Below are 23,539 nucleotides of genomic sequence, written 5' to 3'. Positions count from 1 at the left end.
TGTCAGTGGTGGGATTCAAATAATTTAACCACCGGTTTTCTGCCCTAATGACCAGCTGGGTAGGTGTGGCTCGGTGGTCATGTGACTGGATGGGCATGGCCAGGGGTGGTCTGCTGCCAGCATTACTGTTGGTTCGTCATGCAAAAAGCATTTTTACATGCTTTCAAACCGCTAGGTTGGCAGAAGCTGGGACAAATAACAGGAGTTCACTCCGTTACGCGGCACAGGGATTCGAACCGCCGAACTGCCGACCTTTCTGATCGACAAGCCCAGCATCTTAGCCACTGAGCCACCGTGTCCCTTCCTTATGTAGGTAGGAGATTCAAAACAGGGACATTGTAAATAGTGCTATTATTATAACCATCCCTCATGAGTTTTATTTATTTGCTTCACCTTGATTTATATACCCCACAAGTCTGCTCATATACTGTGCTGGGAGAATTGCTCAATTATTTAACATGGCAAACCAAATATGGTTTAATCAGCTCTTTACATCTATCATAGAGTCTCATAAGTATGCACACCTCATTCATCATGGAATCTCAAAAGCCAGTGTATGAGCTGAGGTTTTATAAGGCAGCTTTGTTCCTGGACTCTGCAACTTCGCGGGGGGAAATGAGGGCACTGAAACTTTGCAAGACCCCTGGTACATAAAAACAAAAAAAAATGACAATAATCAATTCCAGCGGTAATAAAAGGACCGAGCTAAGCATTCTGCTTCGCTAAGATTCACGCAGCCCATAATTTCAGAAATAGCGTGTCAGCAAAGGAGAGGGGGAAAGGGCTGCTCGATTCATCTGCAATTACTCCCCCCTCTCCAACATATGAATACATATTTATTAGTTTTTATGCAAATAAACACGGGGAGCTAAAGAGTGGAAATATATGAACCTAATAATCGATCCCCCGGATGGATGAAAGCTCCACAAATAGGACAATAGAACATCTCAACCGCTTTGTGTCAAGCTCCTTACTTTAATATCACCCTCGTCCCGAGCTAAGGAAACAATTTAGTTGCTCAAAAGGAGGGGGGGAAGTAGTGAAATGAGGAATGGAAGGATAGCAATATAGAAAGGCCTGCCCTGTTCAAAGACCGCTTTGGCAGAGAGCAAGTGGGGATAGAAAGAGAATTCCTAGGATCGTGATGCCGAACCTATGACACACCGAGCCATATTGAGCAGCATGCCAGCTGTCAACTATGGCATGCTGATTTTTCACATTTCCGGCGGGCCAGGAGAGGCCATTTTCGCCCTCCCCAGGCTTCAGGAAAGCCTCCAGAGGCTGGAGAGGGCAAAAAAATGTGCACAACGGGCAAACCGGAAGTTTGGAAACAATCCATTTCCAACTTCCAGAGGGCCTCTAGGGGGGGTGGTGGCTGTTTTTGCCCTCCCTAAGCTTCAGGAGAACCTCTAGAGCCTGGGGAGGGGTTGCACAGTTGGGCCGGGAGATTGAGTGGGCACGCTTGCACACATGCAATTTTGGCACGCCATAAGGGAAAGGTTCGCCATCACTGTCCTAGGATAAGATCATAGGGATGGAGGGGACCTTGGAGCCGGGGTGAAATGCTCCGAAGTCTGCTACCAGTTCGCTTTGTTACTAGTTCGCTTTGCCGCGCGCACTGCAGGCGCTACCTTGCAGCGCTGAAACAGGAGAATTAAGAAAGCTTTTCTGAGCCTGCAAAGGCAAGGAGAACAGCGAGGGGGGTGGGAAACAGCTGGGCCACGCAATTTAGATTCATTGGACAGTAGGATTCCCTGCGAAATATAAATCGCATGGCACAGCTGATCATTGGAACTACCGGTTTGCCCAAACCAGTAGTAAAAAAAATGCTACCACTTCAGCCGAACCTGTAGTTCTGATGCTCAGCTGTGCAACAATCACACAGCACAGCTGATTGTTACACAGCTGATTGTTCCACAGCTGATTGTTGCACAGCTGATCGTCGGAACCAAACCGGTAGTAAAAAAAAAAATGCTACCTGTTCACCCAAACCGGTAACATTTTTTTACTACTGGTTCCAGCGAACAGGTCCGAACCAGTAGCATTTCACCCCTGCCTTGGAGGTTTTCTAGTCCAACTTTCTCTACTCAAGGCAGGTGACCTTATACCATTCTGGACAATGGCTATTCAGTCTACTCTTGAAAACCTCCAGCAATGGAGCAGTTACAACTCTAGGAGACAAACTGTTCCATTGATTAATTATTCTCACTGTTGGGAAATTGCTCTTTAATTCTAAGTGGATGCCCCTTTAAAAAACTTCCACCTACTGCTTGTCATCCTGCCCTCAAGTGCTCCAGAGAACAGGTCAACCCTCTCTTCTCTGTCCAGTACCCCTCAAGTACTGGAAGACAGCCGTCATGAACAAAGCTAGACCTACCTAATTCCCTTAACCGTTCATCACATAGTTTAAGCTCTAGACCACTTTGTTTGACATGATGGATACATGATGGTAGAAGCAGCTTGCTGTGAAAATAGTGGGGTTCTTGGTTTGGACAGCCACACCTTTTTTCTACTGCAGTGGGATGGATCTGTTGTGGCCCGCCAGCGGCCAGCAGAGCTGGCAGCAGATTCAGACAGTGAGGAGGTTGGGGAGGAAGATGGGCCAGTCCTGGAGTCTGGAAAAGGCTCGGGCAAGGGCTCTACGTGGGAGGCAGAGAGGGGGCCAGAGCTGTATGCCAGTTATCAGCTGCCTTCAGAGTCAGACATCAGTGAGGCAGACGAACAGCTGGAGCCTGTTCCCAGTGTGCGCATGCACAGAGTTGCCAGGCGAATGGAACAGCTAAAGAACAGGAGTCGACTTGGGAGTAAGGCCACAGGTGGACAATGAATGGCCTCTCCCAGAGGAAATAAAAGAGGAGCAAAAGGGGAGTGGAGTTTGCAGGAGACAATTAGTTCGCCTAATTGGTTTGTGACTCTCTGAGACTCCTTGCCAAGTTTTGCAGATCTCGGCCTGGCAGCTCTCCAAGTCAGATAAGGTCTGTGATTGTAAATCCTCCCTCAAAAGACTTTGCTGGATATGAATGAGCAGAATTAACAGTAAATAAATAAAAGGGGTTTTCGTCGGGACAAGGAGTTTGCTTCATGCTCTTGGGAACCCTAGGTCAGAACAAGTTCTAGACATTGTCTAAAACTAAGCAAGGTTTTTTTTTAATCTTTTTCTTTGCTGAACAAACCCTAACTGGCTCCAATCACATCAAGCACTATTCCATGATACATGATTTATAAACCTCAAAAGACAAGTACAGACTACACTCTAAGCTAAAAGTAAGCTACATTTGGAGTTAGCATATTGCGAGCCACACATGTTTAGAGAGAACTCACTAATCTCAGGGCAAAGTAGAGCTAATTAACTGAAACCCCATTGATTACAAGAGGTCACCTCTAAACATGAATAAATCTGGATACTACCCTACATTTGGATGTAAAACATGCCCTGGAGATACATGAATTCTTGGTAGGTGAGACGGATGAAGACAGCTTTTGGATTTACTGGAAATCAGAGTGTTAGGAATTTTTTCTCTTTCTCTAAATCAGAGAACTGTCTGATTGTTCCCCTCTTGAAATAGAATAGAATAGAATAGAATAACATTGGAAGGTACCTTGGACATCTTCTAGTCCAACCCCCTGCTTAGGCAGGAAACTCAACACCACTTCAGACAAATGAATATCCAGCATCTTCTTAAAGACTTCCAGTGTTGGGGCATTCACAACTTCTGGAGGCAAGATGTTCCACTGGTTAATTGTTCTAACAGTCAGGAAATTTCTCCTTAGTTCTAAGTTGCTTCTCTCCTTGATTAGTTTCCACTTGTTGCTTCCTCTCCTTCCCTCTGGTGCTTTGGAGAATAGCTTGACTCCCTCTTCTTTGTGGCAACTCCTGAGATATTGGAAGACTGCTATCATGTCTCCCCTAGTCCTTCTTTTCATCAGACTAGACATACCCAGTTCCTGCAACCGTTCTTCATATGTTTTAGCCTCCAGTCCCCTCATCATCTTGGTTGCTCTTCTCTGCACTTTTTCTAGAGTCTCCACATCTTTTCTACATCGTGGCAACCAAAACTGAATGCAGTCATCCAAGTGTGGCCTTATCAAGGCATCATAAAGTGGTATTAACACTTCACCTGATCTTGATTCCATCCCTCTGTTTAAGCAGCCTAGAATTGTGTTGGCTTTTTTGGCGGCTGCTGCACACGGCTGGCTCATATTTAAATGGTTCTCTACTAGGACTCTAAGATCCCTCTCACAGTTACTACTATTGAGCAAGGTACCACATATACTGTGACCAAGACTAGTGAGTCACACACAAAATGACGAAGACTAGTGAGAAACACATCAATCATAGAAAGTAAAGACTGAAAGAAGGGTTATTTCCAAACTATTTGAGCAGACATAATAATGTAGGTCTTGGGAGAAGGTGAAGAAATGTCTGCCTATCCTATTGGAAATGTTGATTTGTGTGTGTGTTTTTTTTAGAAAGAATTAGATGGAGTATCATCTGTTTCCAGTTGCTGAGAAGGCAGCTTGCAATGTCCACGTTAAAGAATATTCTCTTTGTCTCTGGAATTGGTTGTAAACGAGGCTCCCCTTCAAACAAAACCCCCCACAAATTCCAAAAAAAATCCACCCCAGACCAATTTGAACACAGCATGATTCCTAAATTAGCAGAGGTCCTAGCTGAATTTTAAAAATGCTCACTGATGCACCATTAAAACGTGCAATAAGCTGATTTGCATTTCACAACATGCTTCTTGAAAGAGTATTAAACAATTAGGGTAAACCCACAGCCACAGCTGATTTTCATGGGGCCTCAAAGGCAATATTAACAGAAGTTGAAGGACCAGCAGTATGCAATCAAAGGATAACAGGTAGCAACAGTAAGGGAATGCTTGTTGGTGTTGCCATTTCAAGTGGGAAAGGGTTATTTGGATGGGGTTAGGATCCTACTTCTCCCCTCCCCCTCCCCAGAAAATCACTCAATTTGGATACTGGTGTTTAACTGTCCAAGGGGGGCTTCAGGAGGGCATCCATGACCTGGATGACTGAAAATCTCTACATACTTTTAGCTATATAATTTGGATAAACACCCTTGGAATGGTGTGGGATGGATTTCCAGAGGAAATGGATTTCCAGAGGAAGCAATTGCAGACTATAGGAACCATTTGCACTACTCAAGTGACCCTGAGGACACAGATAAACCTCCAAGTGGCCTCAATGACCCTCTAAAAGGATGCAAATGACCAGCTGTCTGCAAGGAATATCAATCCTTCCATTCCCCACTATTCTGTCAGAGCTGAAGAAGCTTCTTGGGTGTGAAGTGAAATCTCTTCAAAGGGAAAAAAAAACAAGAAAGTCCAGTTGTCTACTGAAAAAGTATCTTTGGGACAACCATGACCTGAATGACTGAGAATATCTGCAGACTTGTAGCTATAGAATTTGGGATGGTGTGGGAGTAGGAATGGCTTTCCAGAGGGGAAAAAATTGCAGACTACAAGACAACTCAAGGTGATCCTGAGGACACAGATAAACTTCCAGGTGGCCTCAATGATCCTGCAAAAGGATGCAAATGACCAGCTGTCTGCAATGAATATACTGTAAATCCTTCCATTCCCCACTATCTAGTCAGAGATGAAGAAGCTTCTTGGATGAGAAGCAAAACAGAAACGTCCAGTTGCCTCCTAAAAAAGGACCTTTGGGACAACCAGGTCCTGGATGACCGAGAATCTCTACAGACTTTAAGGAGAGGTTAGGTTAGGTTGACCTTGAGACCTACCACAAATGTTTGCTTAATGGAGAAGGAGGTTCAAGAGACTCAACAAATAGAAGCTGGTGGAAATAGGACCTAGAAAGTTCTTTGATGGTTCACGGGGTTCTGAAATTACCAGCCATTTAATGTCTGGACCAGGAGTGGGGATGCTTCATTTTAGGTCATAGGGTGCAAAGCTGTGATCATCAATGTGGTGGTACCTAGAGTCATCTTCTATTATTGGGTGGGACTAACATTTTCAGATTCTTTTAGTGCAGATTGACGATGGAGGAAGGGGGTTATGGCAGTTCAGAGGCAAAATATTGTTTATCCCTGGCCCATGATAATATCTGGTGTGACCCACAAGTCAGTAGAAGCTGTACTCTCCTGCTTTAATTGGAGGTGGCTACACTCTTCTTAAAGGATTCCTCCATCTGGACAATTGCAATGGTGAGATTGCAGTCTTTGAAATCTGTAGGCTGAATAGACCCAGAGCTCTCTGAGAATTCAGACTGAGAATTGTTCTCCAAAGCACCTAAAGGCAGGTCAAGAAGCAATGGATGAAAACCAGTCAAGGAAAGAACCAACCTCAGACTAAGGAGAACTTTCCTGACATTGCGAATTGACAATTAATCAGTGGAAGAGCTTGCCTTCAGAAGTTGTGGGTGCTCCAACACTGGAGGTTTTCAAGAAGAGATTGGACAACCATTTGTCTGGTTCAGTGGTGGGATTCAAAACTTTTTATTACTGGTTCTGTGGGTGTGGCTTGGTGGGCATGGCATGGCTTGGTGGCAAGGCTTGATGGGCATGGCAGGGAAGGATACTGCAAAATCCCCATTCCCTCCCCACCCCATTAACCTGCTTTCCAGCTCCGTTCTCCTGTGCAGGGCAACAAAAGAAAACCCAGCTGATCAGCTGGGACACCGATCAGCTGGGACTTGGGGGGCAGGAAATAGATAGGGGCAGGGCCAGCCAGAGGTGGTATTTGCCAATTAGGGAACTACTAAAAATGTCCACTACCGGTTTGCCAGAACCAGTTAGAACCGGCTGAATATCACCTCTGGTCTAGTTGGACTAGAAGACCTCCAAGTTCTTTTCAACTTTGTTATTCTGTTAGCCTGAGAAAAGCACATAGTAAAGTCTGAATATATATAATTTCCCACCCACCCCCATACTTAATGGCAAGAGGAGATTGAATAGTGCAACTCCACAATTTGACTCCCACAATAGCTCTAATTCAAGATGTCTTCTGCCATTTGGGATATAAACATTATGTCAACTCGTTAGAAAGCTAACAGTTGAGCACCAAGGAGTTAGCCTACTTCCATAGCATTTTCTGTCTTAACTTAGCTTTCTGATAGATTGCACACCTCAACTGTTAATTGGTTAGGCTGTAGTAAAGCTGCTAGTCACAATGAATCAGCGTGAAAGCCTTTTTGTCAATTTGGGCAACGCCTCAAGCAGACGAGTGGAATTTTATGCATCTGGTGGTGCGATCTACACACACCAATAATTTGTGGAAGGATGCTGCTGTGTAAAAATTTACGAGATACTCTCGCCAGGTAAAATAAGCAGAGGATAAAATTCTCCAGTGTGGTAAAAAAAGGAATAAATCAATCTGTAGATATGCAATTCACATTTAAACATTTGCTTCGTTATGGCAGCTCCCCGCCAAGAGAAAGCTGAGGTTTTTGTGATCCACTTCTCTATATAACAGATGACAATACTTAACTGACCTTGGCTGATTCCAGAAAAGCTAAGCAGGGTTGAATTTGATTTATACTTTGAAGGCAAACCATCACCAAAAATACCTCCAAAAACTTGAAGTGTAAATTAAACTGGGACACTAGGAATCCCAATGACAACCCACCGCTGCGTTGTTGCCAAGAAAACAAAATTAATGAATGAAGTTCTCATGACAGCTAAAGGCCGGCGCTTAATATCACCCACACACATTAATAAATCTAGACACTAAAGTGATAGCAAAACAAATAAAATGGTAATATCAACAGGAGTTGGTGGGCAACAGGGATTGAAATGGATGGAGTAATATTTTGCTGGAGAGGCTCATCATCAACTCACCCCGGCCAGTTCAAGAGAGGGACAAGCAGAATGGCAGCTCACCCCAGCCTTGAGGACTTCTAACTTGAGAATAGCAATAGCAATTAGACTTATATACCACTTCATAGGGCTTTCAGCCCTCTCTGAGCGGTTTACAGAGTCAGCATATCGCCCCCACAGTCTGGGTCCTCATTTCACCCACCTCGGAAGGATGGAAGGCTGAGTCAACCCTGAGCCGGTGAGATTTGAACCGCCGAACTGCAGTTAGCAGTCAGCTGAAGTGGCTGCAGTACTGCACTCTAACCACTGCGCCACCTCGGTTCTTGAGAAGGTCCGAACTTAAAGCAAGACAAAGTCCACTGCAATTCACTTGTCCCTCTCTTGAGTTATCCTGTGTTGAGTTGTCCTGCGGTGAGTTGGCCAAAGAGAGTTGGCCAAGACAAGACAGCCAGGGTGAGACAACTGGGACAAATTGGCAAGGGTGAATTGTCCTATACCCCATCTATTGATGCTCTGTATGCAAACATCTGCTCCCTTGTAGGTGGCAGAAGGCTGCTGGCTCCTGAGTAACAGGGTGTGCAAGAATTCTGTCATTCTGGGAATTTGTTAACAAAGTTATTAAAAGTTTATTGCGTGGATACCTACAATATTTATGAGTACAGCAGGAAATTATATATAACTGCATTCTTGGCCTTGTGGAAGGCTCTTAAAACCAGACTCAGCTGTTTGGCTGGGGTTCTAATGGCTGTGCTCCATTCTCAATGGGGTTAGTGGATTAAGATAAGATTCTACCTCCACCCGGTTGTATATTGCTCCTCCCTAAGGTATCTTTCCTAATTTTAATGGCAATATAGTTTCATGTTTTATAGTTCCATTTTTAGCTTGTTGTAAGCCATCGAAGCATTCCTTGAGGGCAAATTGGATGGTATATAAATTTAAGAAATAAAATAAACTGGAAACTCAGATACGTCCGTATAGTCACTGGGAATCAAAATCAATTTGTGGAGAACTTTACTACATACAAACAAAGGTGTATCTGAATGATTTTGGAAGTATATTTGCTTGTGCATCTTCCAAATCAATTCATTGATTGAAGGTTGAAGCCTATTTTTTGGAAGTTGTAGACCATCATCTACCATGATGGTCCAACTAATAAATGCTTTGTGTTGCACATTGGCAACAAAAATCAAAACACCTGCGCGGATACAACCTCATAGACGACCCTCACTCTGTCAAGGACCTAGGAGTACTCATTTCAAATTATCTAAGCCCCAGAGCTCAATGTAACAGCATTAGTAACACCAAAAGGGCATTAACAGTTGTTAATCTAATTTTGCAAAGCTTCTTCTCCAGTAACATTTTACTGCAAACTAGGGCATACAAAACCTTTGCTAGACCAATTCTCGAATACAGCTCGTCTGCCTGGAATCCACACTGTACATCTGACATTAATATGATTGAACGGGTCCAGAGGTATTTCACGAGAAGAGTCCTCCACTCCTCTGCTCACAATAGAATCCCTTAGGCCACCAGGAGAAGAACCTAACACTGGGAAAGACTGAGGGCAAAAGAAGAAGGGGAGGGCAGAGAATCAGGTGGCTGGATGGAGTCACTGAAACAGTCAGTGTGGGCTTAAATGGACTCCAGAGGATGGTAGAGGACAAGAAGGCCCGGAGGAACATTGTCCATGGGGTCGCGATGCGTCGGACACAGCTTCACAGCTAACAACAACAACAAATCAGAATTTAGGTACATAGCACATAAAGGAGATGAGTGGAATATTTAACTTAAATTCAATGTTTCACCCTGGCCAATTTCAGTGGCCAATCAAGTGAATTACTGCTGCCAAACGGAATAGCTAGAAACCCATTTCTAAGTATACTTTTGCTGCCGTTCCCAAGTTACTTTTTTTTCTCCCCCATTTTTATCGGCAATAAACATGCCCTTGGAGCCTGCAAAAGCATTAATGGCTTTTTGGTGTGTAGTCCTGATACAATTCCTAATTTAATAACTAGCAATGTGAAATGTTTGGCTGGTTCCCGAGAAGAACTTGTTTAATGCTTTAATTGGTACTTATTTTAAACAGTTCATTAGATAGGCTGGTTCTTCCACTGGCTTTTTCACAGAGCGGCTGACCTCCCAAGTAGCAGGCTGGCACCCACTGATCAAGAAGAAGACTAATTAACAAGCTTCAGGTCAGGCCTGAATTTGTGAACATATTTCGGGAGGTGCTCTGTGGGAGTAATGAATAGATCTAAAGTACAGAATTCCAGATTTCATTTGTTTTTTTAATCCAGTTTTCTTGTTCAGAAGGTGAATGAAACACACAGGGCTTGTAGCTCAGGATGTAACTTTGGGCAACCGAAGAATAAGTATAAGCATAATCTTTATTGTCATTGTACTTAAATACAACCAAATTGGTTTACATGGAAATAGATTCTACATGGCCATGAGACAAAATTTTAATGAGGAATTCGAGAGATGTTGAGGTTTTGTCCCAAACTGAGTGAAATAGATGGTCCGTTTCTGTTGTGGCCTGCCAGCAGCCAGTGGAGCTGGCAGCAGATTCGGGCAGTGAGGATGTTGGGAAGGAGCATGGGCCAGTGCTGGACTCTGGGGAAAGCTCAGACGAGGGCTCTGAGTTGGAGGCAGAGAGGGGGACAGGGCCGTCTGACAGTTCTCAGCTGTCAGGCAGACAAGCTGCCTTCTTAGCTGCATTCTAAGAGCCGAGGTGGCGCAGTGGTTAGGGTGCAGTACTGCAGGCCACTTCAGCTGACTGTTATCTGCAGTTCAGCGGTTCTAATCTCACCGGCTCAAGGTTGACTCAGCCTTCCATCCTTCCGAGGTGGGTGAAATGAGGACCCAGACTGTGGGGGCGATATGCTGACTCTGTAAACCGCTTAGAGAGGGCTGAAAGCCCTATGAAGCAGTATATAAGTCTAACTGCTATTGCTATTGCTATTCTTGAGAGATGGAATGGAGACATACAACCTTAGTCCCTCAAGTAGCAGGGTCACCAGCTGGATGGTCTTCTAAGGAAGATGATGTGCTTGGTTGTTCCCCAATATTGATTTCCATAAAATGCTCAACACCAATAGAAGAGAATATTTGTAACTCAGGTTAAACTGCGGGGTCCTTGGTGATCTCTGAGCTCGGTTGCTACAGAGATTTTATTACCTGACTAGGTGACATCAGTCATTATCATCATCAGGTAACACCACTGATGATGTTACCTCGTTGGGTAATGAAACATCTCCAAGAAAACAACCAAGCTCAGCGACCACCAAGTACCCCTGAAATGCTCAGCTTTAGTTAATGCTCAAATCTCAGTTTATGGCACCAGGACCAAAATCCACATTGACCTAACAGAGCAACAGAATTGAAAGGGACCTTGTAGGTCTTCTAGTCCAACATTCCCACCCAAGCAGAAGACTGTACACCATTTCTGACAGATGGCAGCCCAGTCTCTTCTTGAAAGCTTCCAGTGATTAAGCTCCCACAACTTCTGAAGGCAACTTCTGTTCCATTGGTTGATTGTTCTCTCTGTCAGAACGTTCCTCCTTATTTCTAGGTTGAATCTCTCCTTGGTCAGTGTCCATCCATGATTCCTTGTCTGGCCTTTGGAAAACAGCTTGACCCCTCTCCTCTCTGTGGCAGCCCCTCAAATATTGGAAGACTGCTATCCTGTCTCCCCTGGTCCTTCTCTTCACTAGACTAGCTATGCCCAGTTCTTGCAACGGTTCGTCGTATGTTTTAGCCTCCAGTCCCCTAATCATCTTGGTTGCTCTTCTCTGCATTCTAGTGTCTCAACATCTTTTTTATAGAGTGGGGACCAAAACTGGATGCAATATTCTAGGTGTGGTCTTACTAAGGCTTTATAGATCTATTATTTCTCTATTCAGGTAACCACCATTCCAGATCTGACATCAACAAAAGGCAAACCGTGGTATAGTTTAAAAAAAATACAGAAATAAAAACTTTAGCTGCATGGAGCACAGAAGGAGAGAAAACCGTTTTTTTTTTCAGTATGATGATTCCTTTTACAAAATATTCTTCCTATTTTCACCTGCATAATGCTAAAATCAATGCTTTAGATGCAGCCCCAAACTTTATATCAAATTCCTGCTCTTGTGAAAATGCGTGTTTTATCAAGTAGATCAGATGCCTCAGAAGGATGCCTTCATTCAACACGTAGTAATTCAACTGAGAATTGAATCTTACAACTTAATAATGACAATAATACGGTTCTTCCATCCTATTAGCAGTTGTCAGATTTACTTAGAAGACTCAGAATAGGAAAGATGAAAAAGGGGCCTTTTCATTTCAAGATGAATGTTAATCATGAGATTTTGTTTTAAAAAAAAACCTTGCATGAATTGGGAAGGGAAAAGATCTATTGGATCCCATATCTATTTGTCTGGGCCAGGGGTCTCCATCCTTAAACACTCAAAGAGTCATTTAGACCCATTTCTTATAGAAAAGAAAACATTGGGAGCCACAAAACCTGGGTGGGCATGGCCAGCTTGATGTCAGTTGCTGTCACCAAGTCACATGACACCCCCCCCAAGCCACACCTACCCAGCCAATCATTAGGGCAGACAACTGGTTGTTAAAAAACATCAGAAACCACAAAACCACAAAACAAGATCGAGGCACCCCCAGCACCAAGAAGGGGAAGAAGCTCCAGCAAGAGTGAGGCCCTGGAGAATCAACCCCAGTCGCTTCTCCATACTCTGCCATTGCCCTTACCCTCTCAGGCAAGGTGAGGAGTGACTGGGAGGGAAAGATGAGGGGCGGGGCCAGCCAGTAGTGGAATCACCCGACAGGGAGCCACAGCAGAGAGCCCAAAGAGCCGCATGTGGTTCCAGAGCTGCAGGCTGCAGACCCCCGGTCTGGGCTCTTAATTGAAACCATCGATCCGTCCATCCACACTGCTTATAAACTACTCCAAACCCAGAAGACGGAGAACCATATAGAAATGCACTAATTCAAAATGCATCATTGCAACGCCCCAACATTAGATATCGAGCATGAACAACACCCCAGCTCAAGACTATTAGCAGCCAATGACTCATTAAAACCATACAACCTTGGCTTGCTATCAGAATATTTACAATATACTGTTGCATTGGAAGAGATCCCATAAAATAAAGGCTGCCACGGAGAATAGGAAATACAAAACCTTGCTTTTAATAATCTACAAAGATGTTCTCACTCATAAATTTAACCCCATTCATGTGTAATCTGGTGGACGGAGGCGTTCTTTTGGAACCTAGAGTTTTCAAGCGGTAGCATTTCAAGGACGTGTTTCTGTGGGGCCCTCGGAGCTCTCTGGGCTTCATTATTTCCTTGAGACATTGCATTACCCAACTTGGTACATCGTTGGTGCTAGAAGGGAGTGGAATTTGCCTTCTAGCACTGATGATGTTACCTAGTTGGGTAACACAACATTTGGAAGAAACCAACCAAGCTGAGAGAGTACCAAGGATTCCACAGTTCAACCCTGAGTGACAAATATTCTCTTCTGTTGGCAGTGTTTCTGACAGATGGGACATCACCTTGCATAGTGGCACAGTGGTTAGAATGCAGTAAAGGTAAAGGTTCCCCTCGCACATATGTGCTAGTCGTTCCTGACTCTAGGGGGCGGTGCTCATCTCCGTTTCAAAGCTGAAGAGCCAGCGCTGTCCTAAGACATCTCCATGGTCACGTGGCTGACATGACTAAATGCTGAAGGTGCATGGAACGCTGTTACCTTCCCACCAAAGTTGGTCCCTATTTTTTCCACTTGCATTTTTACGTGCTTTCAAACTGCTAGGTTGGCAGAAGCTGGGACAAGTCACGGGAGCTCAGTCCATTACACAGCGCTAGGGATTCGAACCGCTGAACTGCCGACCTTCTGATCAACAAGCACAGTGTCTTATCCCCTGAGCCACCGTGTCCCTTTAGCAGGCTAAATTGCAGGTGAATTCTGCCGACTGCCAGCAGTTCGAAACTGACCGTCTCAAGGTTGACTCAGCCTTCTACCCTTCTGAAGTTGGTCAAATGAGGAGCCCGATTGTTGGGGGCAATAGGCTGCAAACCATTTAGAGAGGTCTTTAAAGTACCATAGGGTGATATACTGTATACGTCTTAGTGGTATTGCTGTATTTGCTATATGGGTTTTTCTTCAGGAGGTTTGCCTTCTATGTCCTCATTCAGACATCATCCCAGAATGTTGTCTGCAACCTGATGCTGTGCAAAATTGCTGCTGGTGGCTGCTGAGGGGAACAATTAGCTGAAGTTTCCATTCCTTGATTTTTGTGGCTGGGTGGCCATCCTTGTGCCCCACATCTCAGTCTGCAGATTTATAATTTCGTCTCCTTCCCATGTTGCTTCTTCCCACCAGCTGTCTTGAAGGAGAGCAGGAAGGCAGAGCCCACCGTAACATCCAAGGACATTAGCATCTGTGTTTATTCCATGGCACATCATCCATCCATAACACTGCATTATTCATTGGCACATACCTCCTATTTATCATGTGCAAGCAGCCTTCTTCACCGGGCATGTAGTGTGAGGTAGCCGATAATGAAACTATCACACTTATGAATTACTTCCAGCAATGGAAATGATTGGGTCAGGCTGGTTTCTAACATAATTTAACAATGAGTTCCTCGGTGATTACAGCTTTGTTCAGACAAGAAATTTAGCGAGTGGTGGGAGGGGGGGGAATAGATGTGTGAAAAGATGTGTTGACAGATTGAGCTATCCAGTCACTCGTGTTTGTGAGCTGGCGTATCATCTCCGCTCATCCACCCATGCATTCATAGAGTTGCTGTTGGCTGGGACTTCCATGCTTACCAAATATTTATTCTGGAGCTGGAATCTTTTGCTCAGTTGATCCCAGTCAAAGCCTGGCTTTGGTCTGCCAATCCATCCTACTGCTTGATACATTGTGCTCCTGCGTGGGTGTGATTTATGGACATCTGTAAATTACCCATGCTAATGGGGGCATTTGTCTAGTGAAAGTTTCTAATGTGCAAGTTCATCTGTCTTATTGCTTCCTCACTTTGTACAACTGGAGGGTTAATGCTTCATTTCCCCACTAAATTAGTTTACCTTTGAGTTGAGATGGGTTGAGTTGAGTTGAGTTGAGTTGCAGTGTGGGGGCTCATCTGGTTAGGACTCTGGGGTGACAATCAGCAATAGCAATAGCAGTAGACTTATATACCGCTTCATAGGGCTTTCAGCCCTCTCTAAGCGGTTTACAGAGAGTCAGCATATTGCCCCCAACAATCTGGATCCTCATTTTACCCACCTCGGAAGGATGGAAGGCTGAGTCAACCCTGAGCCGGTGAGATTTGAACTGCTGAACTGCTGATCTAGCAGTAGCCTGCAGTGCTGCATTTAACCACTGCGCCACCTTGGCTCTGTGTTCAAGACTTGGTTGTTGCCATGTGGTGGTGTGAGTGTGTGGATAGATAGATAGATAGATAGATAGATAGATAGATAGATGGATGGATGGATGGATGGATGGATGGATGGATGGATGGATGGATGGATGGAGGGATGGATGGATAGATGATAGATGGGTGGGTGGATGGATGATAGATGGGTGGGTGGATGGGTGGATGGATGATGGATGGATGGATGAGAGATAGCTAGATAACGAAGTAGCTAGCTAGATGGATGGATGGATGAATGAATGGATGATAGATAGATAGGTGGGTGGGTGGGCAGATGGATGATGGATGGATGATAGATAGCTAGATAGCTAGATAGCTAAGTAGCTAGATGGATGGATGGATGGATGGATGGATGGATGGATGGATAGATGATAGATGGGTGGGTGGATGGGTGGATGGATGATGGATGGATGGATGAGAGATAGCTAGATAACGAAGTAGCTAGCTAGATGGATGGATGGATGAATGAATGGATGATAGATAGATAGGTGGGTGGGTGGGCAGATGGATGATGGATGGATGATAGATAGCTAGATAGCTAGATAGCTAAGTAGCTAGATGGATGGATGGATGGATGGATGGATAGATGATAGATGGGTGGGTGGATGGGTGGATGGATGATGGATGGATGGATGAGAGATAGCTAGATAGCGAAGTAGCTAGCTAGATGGATGGATGGATGAATGAATGGATGATAGATAGATAGGTGGGTGGGTGGGCAGATGGATGATGAATGGATGATAGATCGCTAGATAGCTAGATGGATGGATGATAGATAGATGGATGGATGGATGGATGGATGGATGGATGGATAGATGGATAGATAGATAGATAGATAGATAGATAGATAGATAGATAGATAGATAGCAGTGACGTGCAGTCAGGGGAGGCAGGGGAGGCAGGGCCTCACCACTGTCATGATGAAAACAAAAACAAAATTAAAAGGAAAACGGCAGAGGTAGTTGCTGCCAGAGTCACAGTGGATGACTCTGGTTAGTGCTTAACTGCAGGGGGAAGCGAGAGAACAACTATAGCTTTATGATTACTTGAACAGAGTTAAGCAAGGGTTAAAAGGCGAAAAATTCCTTATGCAAAGGAGGCACGTGGTTCTCTCGCCTCCTCCTGCAGAGGGCACTTTGTTTAGAGGCTTTTTTTAAACAGTTAAGCAGAGTTATTCACGTGGTAACTCTAGCAGCAACTATCCTAGCCTGGCTAGAGCAGCTCTTGCCTTTTTCTTTTTACATTTTCATCATGACGGACAAGAGGAGAGTTGAAATCCTCTGACACAGCTGGAAAAGGTATGTGGGTTGTAGGGAGGGGGCAGGGGGGAGGAATTCAAAATTATTTGTAAGTAATTGTAATTTGTTTTATTATAAGTAATTTGTGTGTGTGTGTGTGTGCCTTTAAAGTGCCAGCATGCCTTCCGGCCATAAAGCAGGTCCCGCTGTATGGCCGGGGTGGCGGCATGCACTTTAAAGTGCCGCGCGCCGGGCTGGGCGAGTCCCGGAAGACGGGCGGGAGATGGCGCAGGTGTCCGGAGCCCCTTCTGTCACCGTCCCTGAGGAGCCACCGCCGCTGCCTCACTCCTCCTCGTCTTCACCGCATATCACTGATAGATAGATAGATATCAATGAAGTCATGAATAATATTAGTGATGGCCAATGATGGTATCAGTTCTTGTAGATTCTTTTGCAGCCCTTATGTTAACTTCCTACCTCAATAATACTGCCAACACTATTAAATATTATTGAAAGAAAGTCTTCCATTTTACTAGAATACAGGATCTCCCCATCAAAGTATTTTCCCTTTAAAATATATGCATTATATACTGAAATGAAGAACTGCCGAATATAAAGACAACCATTGGGAGAATCTCTCTGCTCGTTGCCTTTTCTAGTAAAAAAGAAAAAAAATCATTTTTGAAACCTGGCAGGAATTGATTAAACAGGAAATTAATCTGTTGATTTATTGTATTAAGACGGAATGGATTTAATTTCTCCTGTCAGGGATTTTATGAGCTTGAAATGTAACACTCCTAAGGATATCAAGAAAAGTGACCTAGACAGTGATGGATGCTTTTAAAAAAAAAATCTAATCATGCTTATCGATATTAGTCATTTTCATACTGATGAGAAAATATGGGATTATAAAGCTTTGGATATCCGATGTCATCACAAGAGGCCCACATTAACATAAGATATTGGCCAATAGTCAAGTTCCTCCCACCTTAATAACAAATCCTACACTTTCATCCAGGGTTGGATGGAAGTACAGGATCCAGTTAGATGGGTGAAAGGAAGAAGCGAAAAGAAAGCGAGACATAGACATGATTGGAAGAGAAGTTAGACCCAAAGATAGATTAAAAACCAGAACTATTTCTGTTAGGAATAATAGAAGAAAAATATAGTAAAGGAGTGACATATTTCTTGACAGTTAGAACAATTAATCAGTGGAACAGCTTGCCTCCAGAAGTTGTGACTGCCCCAACACTGGAAGTCTTTAAGAAGATGTTGGATAGCCATTTGTCTGAAACGATATAGGGTTTCCTGCCTAGACAGGGGGTTGGACTAGAAGACCTCCAAAGTCCCTTCCAACTCTGCTATTGCATTGTATTTAATGCTATATATGATAACTGCAACGAGATTGGTTTATGCACAAAATTGGAAAAACAGAGATGCCCCCACCGAAGAAGAGGTAATAAAGAACATTTTGGTCTGTGCAGAAATGGACAGATTGACACTAGAAATGAAAAACAGAGATGAGACAGAATATTATGAAATTTGGAATAAAATGTATCAATGGTTGGAAATGAGGAAAAGGAGTGGGAACAGAATATTTGAGGATTGTACAATTGGAACTGTATAACACATAGATAAATATATAAAGGAGGATAAGGGATGTGTTAATAAGATTAATGTAGTCATGTACAAAAAGTAGAAATTGCATTTGTTGTTATGTTAAAATACATACGGAAATGATGAAACCAGAAAGGTCCCTCTGTGTCTAATGTTTTTAATGTTTATTCAATAAAAAAAATTAAAAAGAAAAGAAAGCGAGGCTACATTAAGAGAACAAAATGAAGAAATTAGTTCCCAACTCATATCACTGTTTGCTCACTAGCGTGTTGGTCCTATTTTTTTACTCTGATGCAGGAAAGTCATATTGAAAATGTCTCTCTGTCTATCTATCCATCTTGATTAGGTGCCCTGCCTCACGGTTTAGCTAGCTACTGGTTTTCACACTTCAAATGGAATTGTTCAGCTCCGAATCAGGTCGACAATTCTACATGAACTGCCAGGATACGTGAAAACTGGAGGATAGGCTGGGCTAGCCCTATTTTGTTTATTTAATTTATTAAGGTTTTAAAAATCCCATCTTTATTACTTTATAAGTAACTCAAGGTGGCAAACATAACATAATACCCCTTCCTCCTCCTACTCGCCACCCCCCCACCCAACAACACACTGTGAGGTGCATTGGGCTAAGAGAGAGTGATTGGCCCAAAGTCACCCAGCTGGCTTTCGTGCCTAAGGAAGGACTAGAACTCACTGTCACCTGGTGATTGGCCCAAAGGCACCCAGCTGGCTTTCATGCCTAAAGCAGGACTAGAACTCACTGCCACCTGGTGATTGGCCCAAAGTCACCCAGCCAGGTTTCATGCTTAATGTGGGACTAGCGCTCACCATCTCCTGGCATTAGCCCAAAATCACCCAGCTGGCATTCCTGCCTAAGGCAGGGCTAGAACTCCCAGTCTCCCAGTTTCTAGACCACATGTTAACACCTTCAACAAATGATTGTTAAGCTGATTGTGCATAGGACTGCCTGTACTCTTTCAAAATGCATTTCAAAATGCGAGAGCAAGTCTACGGACTACACTATTATCTTAGCATCCATTCATCTCAGTGCCTTCAGAGAAAACCAAGTTAGTTCTACCAATAGAAGAAAACTCATGGTTAACTATGAAGTCCTTGGTGCTTTCTGAGTGAGTGGTAGTTTTCTTGCAGACATTTCGTGACCCAACTAGGTAACATCATCAGTGCCAATGATGGACTGGTGATAGCAATAGCACTTAGACTTATATACCACTTCACAGCGCTTTGCAGCACTCTCTAAGCAGTTTACAGAGTCAGCATATTGCCCCCAACAATCTGGGTCCTCATTTTACCAACCTTAGAAGAAGGTTGGGAGCAGAGGTGGGTTCCTACCAGTTCGCACCTATTTGGTAGAACCGGTTAATCAAATCTACCGAACCGGTTAGAAGAGGTTCCACCAGTGGACCCGGAAAGCAGGCCACACCTACAGAAGAGGTTCCAAAAATTTTTGAAACCCACCACCGGTCCTTGGATATGATGATTCTACTCTATCATGCTCCTATTTATAAAGCTCAGTGCCTCTGTGAAAGGTAAGGATGACTACTGCGTTTGTGGTGCAATCAGAACATTGCGTGTGTTGAAGTTGTTTTAACGCAAACCAAAGATGCCTTTTAAAAAACAAGTTGACATCCTATTCTTATGCATGCCAGTGCTGTGTGTGAGGTAATTTAAGGTGGTTCTGACAAGTATCATCGGCATCTTCATATCCGGTCACATGGGAGGCAAGCCACTCCCATCCGGTCACATGGGTGGCAAGCCACTCCCACAAAGGAGGCCACACCCACAGAGTAGGTTTGAACAATTTTTGAAACCCACCACTGGTTGGGAGTCAATTTTGAGCCGGTGAGACTCGAACTACCGAATTGCAGTCAGCTGGCAGTCAGCAGAAGTACCCTGCGATACTGAATTCTAGCCGCTGTGCCACCACGGCTCTTGATGTTGTTACTTAGTGGGTCATGAAATGTCTCCACATTCAGAAAACACCAAGCCCCCACAGCCAACCATGATTTATAAAGTTCAAGCTCATCGCATCACACAGATGTTGGAGAATCCCTTCTGTATTGTAGCCGGCCTTGGCTATTTACTATGTAAAGTATCTTGTTTGCTCGCTACAATCTGGATGACTTTTACCAGAAAGCAAGAAGCTTGTACAGTTGGAAGGTTGACAAGGTCCCGATCTTTCCCAAATAAGAAAACAGATTTGATCACCTTCCATCTCTCCTTGCTTATTATCGCCCATTTCTTTTAGAAGACACTGCTGTGATTCGACTGAGAATTGGGCATTTTATCTGTTCGCAGATGTAGGATAGGAAGACAAAAGGCACATAAAATATATGTGCTGTAAGGAAATAGCGGTAAGGAAGCTGCAGGGCTTCGTAGAGGTGTAGTCCAACATCTTTATTTAATAATGATAATTCAGGTGGATCTGCAACTTAGACAGGATTTGATGGGTAGAATACTGGAGTCCTACAGAGACAGGCTCGGGGGGGGGCATAGATTACTAGCTCACACGCCGCCAGGATCTTCCGCTAGTCTATAAAATCATTCAGGGATGCAAAGATAATGAAAGTTGATGAAAATTTAAGTGCTTCATCTGGACCACTTTGGATGCAAGGATTTGTCATTAGTTCTAAGCAAATTCTGGTCGAAATTCTGTCTCAGTGCATCCAAGGTTTGTGGGAAACTGAGTTTTATCGTATTGCTTTGGGGGCCTTCTTTCAGTTAATGAGTGTATGGGATGCACTTCTTGTGAAACAGTTCCTTTCAACTACACTACCCATCTCATATGGCTGAATCCATCACAGATGAATAGGCAGAAAGATTTCCAGCTAATGTAAAACTACCAAATGCTAAAGATTTCCTTCTCCCTCTTCTCCCTTCTCCCTCTCCCCCTCCCTCTCCTTCTCCTTCTCCTCATTCGCCCTTCTCCTCCTTCTCTTTCTTCTTTCTCCTCCTACTTATCCTTCTCCTTATCCCCCTTCTCCTTCTCCCTTCTCTTTTCTCCTCTTTCTCCTTCTCCTTTCTTCTTTCTCTTTTTCCTGTTTATCCTTCTACTCCTTCTCCCTTCTCCTTTATCCTTTTTCTTCTCCTGCTTATCCTTATCCTTCTTACCCTCCTTCTCCCTTCTCCTTTCTCCTTCTCCTTCAAGCTTAGCTGGCTAAGAGGAACATATTATTCTACATTTCCAATTTTCTGACAGCATACATTTAGTCGTCCTTCCTCCCTCCCTCCCTCCTTCCCTCCCTCTTTCTCTTCCTCCTTCCTAATGGACAAGAACATCCAAAACAATGAACTACTTCAATTTTTAAAAGCCCTGCAACAGATTGTTTTTTAAAAAGATCTACGCAGAACATACATCAAAGTAAAGCCAAAAGCATAATAACGTAGTGTGAAAAGCTCTAAGCATTAAAAACCAGTTCTCAAATGCTTGTGATAAAAACAGCAATTTGCCTAGAGATTTTTTGCCCCCCTATCTTAGCCTAGTTCTAGTTGAACCAGCCGCCCTTCCTTGATGGAGGCAGAAGGGAGCGAGCACAGGAATGAGTTGTGTTGGTTCACACAGACAACTCCACCCCCCCCCCCGCCACCTTCCTTGAGCTGTTGAAAGGCAGTCAAATTGCCTCCAGCAAGGAGTTTAGCAGGATGGTTTCAGAAGACTGTAGAAAGCACCACTACATTTCAAATCTCTCAAGGCCTTTATTTGAAATACTTTTGTATCTGTTAAACAAGGTTCAGGCAAGTGAATGTAAATAAACACAGCTGGGGAGGGGGGGGGATCCAGACCAAGCTCATAACAACAGGCAGAGTTAAAATCCTTTCTGAAGAATCTTTTTCCCCCTCATTCCTCTGCATGAAACAGCAGCCCTTGGTTCATGCACAAGGATCCATCTGTATGGCCCAGTTTTTCTTGCCACTTTATAATGCCTTAGTAAGACCCAGTGGTGGGATTCAAAGTGTTTTACTACCAGTTCTGTGGCTTGGTGGGCCTGACAGGGGAAGGCTACTGCAAAATCTCCATTCCCTCCCGATCAGCTGGGACTTGGGAGGCAGAGAATAGATAGGGGCGCGGCCAGCCAGAGGTGGTATTTGCCGGTTCTCCAAATTACTCAAAATTTCCACTACCAGTTCTCCAGAACTGGTCATAACCTTCTGAATACCACCTTTGGTGAGACCACACTTGGAATAGTGCATCCAGTTATGATTGCCACGATATAAAAAAAAATGTTGAGACTCTGGGAAGAGTGCAGATAAGAGCAACAAAGATGATTAGGGGACTGGAGGCTAAAACATATGAAGAACGGTTGCAGGAACTTGGTATCTCTAGTTTAATGAAAAGAAGGATTAGGGGAGACATGATAGCAGTGTTCTGATATCTCAGGGGCTGCCACGAAGAAGAGGGGGACAATCTATTTTCCAAAACATTAGAAGGCCAGACAAGAAACAACAGATGGAAACTAATTAAGGAGAAAAGCAAACTAGAACTGAGGAGAAATTTCCTGATGGTTAGAACAATTAATCAGGGATAAGATTTCCCTCCAGAAGTTGTGGGTCCTCCAAAATTGGGGGGATTTAAGAAGAAATTGGACAACCATTTGTTTGAATGGTGTTCTCCTCCTTGAGCAGGGGGATTGGGCTAAGAAGACCTAAGAAGTGGGAGCTTCATCACAGGAAACTTTCAAGAAGAGATTGGACTGCCATTTGTCAGAAATGGTGTAGGGTCTTTTGCTTGGGGGGGGTGGGACTAGATGACCTCCAAGGTTCCCTTCCAACTCTGTTCACTTGACCTCCAATGGTCACCTTTAATTCTCTCATTCTGTAACCAGCAAAGCATCGATTCAGACGAAGATTTTGCCCTTACTGGAGCAGAGCTGGCTGCCTTGCAAGAAGATCTCTGAGCATTGTGGGATCCAGAAAACGGGATGAATTCACACATGATTATCTAAATCCTATGACCTTTTCTGCACCAACTGCCGAAATGGGAGCGTGCACACGTGAGGGAGCACCAGAAACCGGAAGAGCCGAGCTTCTAGTTTCTGGCACGCATGCAAAGACCAACTGGCTGGCGTCCATGCGCATGCTGAAAACTGGAAGCTCAGCTTCCCAGCATGCGCATGTGTGCCAGGAAACTGCTCCTCCAGTTTCTAGTGCTCCCACATGCGTGAAGACCAGCTGGCCAGCCCACTTGTGCACGCCGGAACCCAGAAGAGCAACAGGCGAGTGCTGGTGTGCCTGGAGGGTGGCTCTGCATGCCACTTCTGTCACGCGTGCCATAGGTTCTCCATGACAGTTCTATGATGGCTTCCCCTTGTGATGAAATGAAACAACGCTGAAGAAGGTAGTCACTGTGTAAAGAGGCCGTTGCAACAGATATCACCACTGGAGGATCTTCACTCCCATGTGGTCCTCACCAGGCCTCCTTAAAG

The sequence above is a fragment of the Thamnophis elegans genome, chromosome 13 (assembly GCF_009769535.1).
Source record: "Thamnophis elegans isolate rThaEle1 chromosome 13, rThaEle1.pri, whole genome shotgun sequence".
NCBI classification, from domain to species: Eukaryota; Metazoa; Chordata; class Lepidosauria; order Squamata; family Colubridae; genus Thamnophis; species Thamnophis elegans.
The sequence above is the reverse complement of the archived record's forward strand: the minus strand, read 5'-3'. Positions refer to the sequence as shown.